The sequence below is a fragment of the Myotis nattereri genome, assembly GCF_964212035.1.
Source record: "Myotis nattereri genome assembly, chromosome: 7".
Lineage (NCBI taxonomy): Eukaryota > Metazoa > Chordata > Mammalia > Chiroptera > Vespertilionidae > Myotis > Myotis nattereri.
In genome coordinates, this window is record NC_138082.1 from 3,120,019 (window position 1) to 3,126,025 (window position 6,007).

The window sequence follows — 6,007 nt, forward strand, 5'->3', positions numbered from 1 at the left end:
TTTTTCTCATTTTAGGAAAGAGAAAAACAGCACTGATATAGGAACCCAGAGAAGGAATCAGTTTGCAGGTGATAATGGTCTCAGCTTTGGTTTCTGTCCTGACTGTGGAAGGAAAAACCAGACTGTACATTTAAAAATACAGGTTGCCGCCAGCTCCTGTGTGTGGGCCACTGTGAGGCTGTGTGAGACGACTGTGGAAGGTTGAGGAAGAAGCAGCAGGAGCACTGATCGCTGCAGGTAAATTAAAAAACAAATGTAATTAGTGCACTTTATCTGGTTCTTAAATTGCGGGCCTTTTGTAAGATAGAGAAATCATGTGTTGTTTCGTTAAAACATTTTTTTAATCAAGGGTTTTCTGATACAACAAAAATGATCATCACTAACATTTTTGGGCTCACCTAAAAACAAGGTGATCATAAGGACAAATTAAGGGCCGATTCCTGCCCTTGAGGCATTTGTGATATAAAACAGCATGATTTTCCGAACAAATGCCAACAACCAGAGAAGGAGCTACCACCTGTGCCGCCCCCAGACCAGACCCCGCCTCTGCTCTCTCACGGGCGTGCATGCGGGACATGGTACCTTAGCAGCCATCCTGGAGGCTGTGCTCCACGCGGAGTGGGGACCACGCGCTCTGCTGGCTTGTTGAGGTTATCTCAGGGGGGCTGGGCAGGATTTACTTGAAACAAAAGTCTGGAGCTTAGGAAAGCCTGGAGCTCAGGTCAAGCGGGGTCACAGATTTTGGAATTATGGGTGCCTCATAACTTGTAGTTGAAGTCATGGGAGTGAATGAGAATGGTAAAAAATAGAAGACAGTTAAAGACGACCTCCTGGGAAATATTAACTCATGGACCAGGAACAATGACAAGTGCTGCCAAAGATACCGAGAAAGGAAAGTTAGAGGGGGGAGAGAGAGAGATCCTGGGAGCACTGAGTAGAGGTCGTCAGTAATGTCAGGAAGAGTCCAGTAGGATGGGAGCTGGCTGTTGGGCTGTGACACTAAAGAGGTCATTGTTAACCTTTAAGAGAGTGCTACCAAACACATTAATTGGGAAGAATAGTTCATGCGCTTTTTAAATGCAATTTGCTGATAAAAGTAAACAGAAAGAGTATGAAATTAGTAATGGATCTGCATCTCATATTCAGATCATAGGAGTGCCTGTTCCTTGCTAAATACCACATCCCTGTTCATCACAGAAGGTTAGTCAGATTTGCTGAGAGCTGGTTGGCACACCCACACTCACTAGGAAAGCAGAATTCAATGCACCTAGAAACCTTCAGTGCCTCCTCCCATCCCTCTCACATCTGTGTCTCCAAAGGCTGGAGTAGAATCCATAACGGACCACAGCAGAGCAGATCTGTGTAAAACAAAACATTTGTGGGGTTTTTCTTTTCTTTTCTTTGTTTCTCTACACATTTCAGTTAGAAAATACTGATGATTCTTAACCCATGCCGGCCGACCACCATGATAAACATCTGGCTGTTTATAACTTTGTTTCTTTGTTTTCAAACACTACATTTACTTGATCATTGCTAATTTACAGTTTTTATGGCTTCAAAAATAGGTAGCAAAAATCAAGAATGAAAAGAGTGTTTAAAAGAAAACAATAAGAATTGACCAATGAATATATTTTTAAAAGCTTTGAAGTATGTTTTAACCTCTAAAATGTATCTGCTTCCTTCATGCTGTGTTAAGGGTGCCTTTGAGGTATGATTAGAACACCCTACCTAGCAGCTGTAGTTCAGCCTGAACATATTCTCCCTCATCTCACAGAAATGATGAACTTTGATGACTTTAATTCCATGAAAGTAAACTTGATACATCTATTCTTTGCTTCTGCCCCCAAAAGAGTGTCTAAAAGGAATATGTACAGTTTGGGAGGATAGGATCTGCCCAAACTCAAAGAACATAGGAATCAGAAGTAAAGAGATACAAAAATTAAAATTCTAGTAGCCGATAATTCCTGAGCTAAATAAAGTACAAGGTAATTAACTTATTTTTAAAAACTTCAGTAAAAGAAATCAGGCTAATTAGCCTTATTCTTTGTAATGTGCTGTTTTTAACTTAGTAAAAGTAGCTTTCAAAATTAATTTCATTCTCTCCAAGGCTCGCACAAGATGTCCATTTCATGCCTGTCTGTCTGCAGACGGGGTACCAGAATCCCATGATGGGATGTCACCACCTGGGCTGTGGTACACATACTGATGGAAGAATCGGAGGAACCTTTTCTACTGACACGAGTGTAGGATGTTGAGATCACCTGCTCAAATCTCAAAAGGAACCCCGGCCCCAGTGTTAGAGAAAATGACATCATGGGGGGAATATTGCAGGTAAGGAATGCAGCTAGTAATTTCTAACTGTATTCTATAAGCAACAGAAATGGTTTCCTGACCTAGCTGGTTTAGCTCAGTGGATAGAGCATCGGTCTGCAGACTCAAGGGTCCCGGGTTCGATTCCCGGTCAGGGCACATGCCCAGGTTGCAGGCTCGATCCCCAGTAGGGGGCGTGCAGAAGGCAGCCAATCAATGATTCCCTCTCATCACTGATGTTTCTCTCTCTTCCTCTCCCTTCCTTTCTGAAATCAATAAAAATATATTTTAAAAAAGAAAAAAAATGCTTTACCGTTTTGAGAAGAGTACCCTCATCTAACTTTTGATAAAGAAATAGAACTCTATTCCAACGAGAGGCTGGATTAGACAGATACATATCAAGCCCCTGAGAGGAGGGTGAGCTGTGCGTGGACAGATCATGCTTTTTCATTCCATCTGCGTCTCAGCGAATCCAGTCCTATCATTCCTCACGCCTCACAAGGTCTTCCTGTGGCCAAGGCCTGCGTCTCCCAGCTGTGCCACTGACCACTCTTGATTACTCCTAGTAACCTATGCAGAGGGTCGAAGCCCCGCTTGGTATTGTGTAACACTAGAAATACCCTTGGAGCCGAAACCGGTTTGGCTCAGTGGATAGAGGGTCGGCCTGCGGACTCAAGGGTCCTGGGTTCGATTCCGGTCAAGGGCATGTACCTGGGTTGCAGGCACATCCCCAGTGGGAGGTGTGCAGGAGGCAGCTGATCAATGTTTCTCTCCCATCGATGTTTCTAACTCTCTCTCTCTCTCTCCCTTCCTCTCTGTAAAAAATCAATAAAATATATTAAAAAAAAAAAAGAAATACCCTTGAAAATATACAGTAGAAACACAGGTAACTGTGTTTAGCTAGAAAAATGTAAAATGTGCTACTACCACTTTAATATTTAACTGTATTATTCATGATGGTTACTATGCATGTTTGAAGATCCATAAAATTGATTTTCTACCCACTGGGTAAAAAGTGGGCTTTTTAGAACCATCGGCCCACAAACAGATCTCCTGAGGGGCATTAGCGTGCACTTCCCTCCTGATAATCGCCCGCAATTAGTGCAGATCCTTTCAGATACAGAAATTAAGCCAATGAAATTAGATAACTATAAATAGCAGTGCTGGTTCAAACTGAAGGAGCTGAGCTGTAAACGACAAACCCTTGCCCAAAATAACTTTGTTCTGTCGTTGCAAAAACTGATAAGAAAAGGTTAGAGAATCACCAGATGGGAATAAATCTTGGTCTAGTGCAAATTTTTTTTCCAAACTCGATTGGATCCAGCCTTCCAGAGGGACAAGAATCTGTCTTGCGTTCATCAGCCATGTCAAGGGGTCTCGCTGGAATAGACTGAGAAAGAACTGGGAGTGCTTGTGGGTGTCCCTTCCCTACTGATCACACCTGTGCAGTGTCCCTTCCCTACTGGTCACACCTGTGCAGTGTCCCTTCCCTACTGGTCACACCTGTGCAGTGTCCCTTCCCTACTGGTCACACCTGTGCAGTGTCCCTTCCTTTTTGATCACACCTGTGCAGTGTCCCTTCCCTACTGATCATACCTGTGCAGTGTCCCTTCCCTACTGGTCACACCTGTGCAGTGTCCCTTCCCTACTGGTCACACCTGTGCAGTGTCCCTTCCTTTTTGATCACACCTGTGCAGTGTCCCTTCCCTACTGGTCACACCTGTGCAGTGTCCCTTCCCTACTGATCACACCTGTGCAGTGTCCCTTCACTACTGGTCACACCTGTGCAGTGTCCCTTCCCTAGGAGGTGAGAAATAGGCGAAGGCTGGCAGGTCCCACAGGCTGTGGCCGTGCTCAGGGCAAAGTATGTCTTCTTCCCTGTGGTTGGGATAGTGGAGGCCAGATGGCAGTACCAGAGAACTTGTTCTGAAGAGGCTTCTGAGATGTTAAACCTGAAACTGGGATGCCAGTCTGTGGGGAGACCAAGGGTGAAGGTATGGAACCAAAATAGAACAGAAACAAAAACCAGGGATCCAGAAGAGCCTGGTGGATGGGTTGGGTCTCTTCAAAAGAATTTTTTTTCTGTGACTATGAGGTGTGTGTTTTTAATTAATCTACCCCTCTACCCTCCTTCCCTCACCAATAAAATATAGGTAATAATATATAGGGCTTTAAGGCTCACATGAGATCATATATATGACGGTGCGAATACAATGTCTGGTATTGGGTAACGACAACACAACGTTCTAGGGAAGTTTTCTGGGAATCCAATGCGGAGGACAAAGTGTCAAGGACCAAACAATAAATGATACATGAGCAGGGATCAGACAACCCTCTCAGGACTTACCAAGAAGTGGCTTGAACTGGCTCTGCCTCCCCAACCTTCATCTCTGTCACCGGCTCCCAGTCCCTAGAAGCAGACAAGAGCCAGGAGGGAAGAATCCCAGGGAGTCGCCTGTCCCCTTGGGGTCCCGCATTGTGAAGGATGCTTTTCCTGCCCCTGCTCTCTCAGGAATTGGGTGTTTCCTTATCCCACAGAGAGGCCGGCTCCCTCAGTCCCATCTGATAGGGGAGGACAAGCAGGAGGAGGAAGCAGAGCAAAGAGAAGTAGGAGAGTGCAGCTTCCATCCCAGCAGTTAGTGTTGGGTGATGGCCACGTGATTTTTCTCCCTGGGATCAGAGGGACACGGTGGAAGGCGGCCAAGCCTCAGGCTCTCACCGGTATCCCACCCAAGAGAACTTGCTGCCAGGAACAGGAATTCTGATAACAAGAAACACTGGCGTGAATCACCAAGAGTAGGAGCAGATGGTGGACGTGGTGATGTGGGAGGCCCCCATGGGGGCTTTGGGAAATTCACCAAATGAGGGAGCCAGACTTAGATGCCTGTCACAAAGAGGGAGCCAACAGCCAGCCGTCACTAGCCACGGGGCCTTTACCACCCCAGGTGCATAACGGGTCTGTCCCTCCTGTCTGTTGATCCTAGCTCTACACAGAGAGGAAGCTAGCAGGTAAGAGAGGAGGGTGCCCGTGGAGCAGGGAAGCCCCGAGGCACCCCAAACCCCTCTGTGGGGGACCCGGCCAGGCCTGGGATGGGGGACATACTCAGTGTATTACAGTAAGACTGAAGATGGATCATTTATCTATTTTAAAGGAGAGGCAGAGAGAGATTGAAACATCAATGATGAGAGAGAATCATTGACTGGCTGCCTCCTGTACACCCCACATTGGGGATTGAGCCCACAACCCGGGCAAGTGCCCTGACCAGAATCGAACCATGACCTCCTGGTTCATAGGTCGATGCTCAGCCTCTGAGCCACGCTGGCTGGGCACGATTGAAGTTTTAAATTAGACTAGACTGGATTCGGTTTTTTTACCCCCCAGCGTGACTTTAGAGATCTGCCCAAGGTGTTGTCAGAGGACACGCAGGGAGACTGTGCACACTGCAGAGTTGCGGGCAGTGACTGTAGGAAAAGAAAAGCACTCGTAGTTGACCCTTCTATGAACTGGGCTTGTTTGATAAACCAGATGCGGTAGCTACTGTTTTCATTAACAACCAAGTAGCAAGAGGCAAGACTGAATGATGGAGCTTTGGGGGAATGCACTGGTCATGAATCACTGTGATTATGTGGGTGGGGTTTCCCCTGAAGAACGGGAAGGCTCCCTGCCCGCTGTCCTCAGCAGAGGTCAGTGCTGGGG